The sequence below is a fragment of the Trichechus manatus genome, unplaced genomic scaffold (genome assembly GCF_000243295.1).
Source record: "Trichechus manatus latirostris isolate Lorelei unplaced genomic scaffold, TriManLat1.0 scaffold00044, whole genome shotgun sequence".
Lineage (NCBI taxonomy): Eukaryota > Metazoa > Chordata > Mammalia > Sirenia > Trichechidae > Trichechus > Trichechus manatus.
This window is the reverse complement of record NW_004443980.1, coordinates 12,085,751-12,086,875: the sequence shown is the minus strand read 5'-3', so window position 1 is coordinate 12,086,875 and position 1,125 is coordinate 12,085,751. Positions and strand designations below refer to the sequence as shown.

Sequence of the window (1,125 nt, the reverse complement as noted above, 5' to 3'; positions counted from 1 at the left end):
GGGATAAATCAAGGAATGTTCCCAAATTCTTTTTATAAAGCAATAGTAACTTTGATATGTAAACTTGACAACGACTGCACCAAAAAGAAAATTTTATAGCAAATTAGGGGTTATCCTCTAATTCCATTAACCTCTCTGTATTTTTACTTAGGAATTCTCGTTAGCTGCTGTTGAGCCAGCCTCAACTCATGGCGACCCTATGTACAACGGGATCGAATTGTTGCGAGTCATAGAGTTTCATTGGTTGATTTTTCAGAAGTAGATCTCCAGGCCTTTCTTCCTAGTCCAGGTTAGTCTGGAAGCTCTGCTGAAACCTCTTCAGCATCATAGCAACACACAAGCCTCCAAGGACAAACAGGTGGTGGCTGCACATGAGTTGCATTTACCAGGAATCGAACCTGGGTCCCCAGCATGGTAGGCAAGAATTCTACCACTGAACCACCCATGCCCCCCATTTAGGAACAGCAATGCAAAAATCCTAAATTAAATATTAACAAATACAATCCCGAAGCAATTAAAAGAATAATACGCCATGACCAAATGGAATTTATTCTAGGAATGCAAAAAATTAAAAAAAAAAAAAGATTTAAAAAACTTAGGAAGAAAATCTATCAATACCTAATTCCTTACTGTAGCATTCAAAGCCTTTTATAGTACGACACAGTTTTCCTTTCCACATTAACTCCTCTACTCGAATAACAGTCAAACACTGTTATTCAATGTTCCACATACTTATGCTGACATTTTTTATCTCTTGGCCTCTGCTAACTTTATATCTGTGTTTGGAATGCCATTTCCCCAAACTTCTTCCCAATTCTAAAAATCCTATCCATTCATCAAAACTCAATTTAAATATCAATTCATAAGAAGAGCTTCCTTGATTCTCCCCACAATCAGAAACCTCTCTTCTTCAGCTGAACAAGCCAAATACTCTCTTCCAGCATTCCTTACACTTAATCTCGTGTTACAGATTATTTGCGTAAAGGTACTACGTCTCTTATTAGACCAGAAACTTTGAGGGTAAGGGCCACATCTTCTGCACCTCTGTATTTCAATTACCCCAAGCACAAAGCCTTATACACTTGTATGTGTCGGTGCACTAATATACAAAAATCCAGATTATAA

General features: G+C 37.6%; 1 non-coding gene across 1 annotated transcript; it reads right to left on the bottom strand.

The window, feature by feature from the left end:
• Window positions 1–377: 377 nt before the first annotated feature.
• On the bottom strand, window positions 378–448 carry TRNAG-ACC (transfer RNA glycine (anticodon ACC)). The gene has a single exon. It is a non-coding gene; the product is annotated as a tRNA-Gly (tRNA).
• Window positions 449–1,125: the final 677 nt, after the last annotated feature.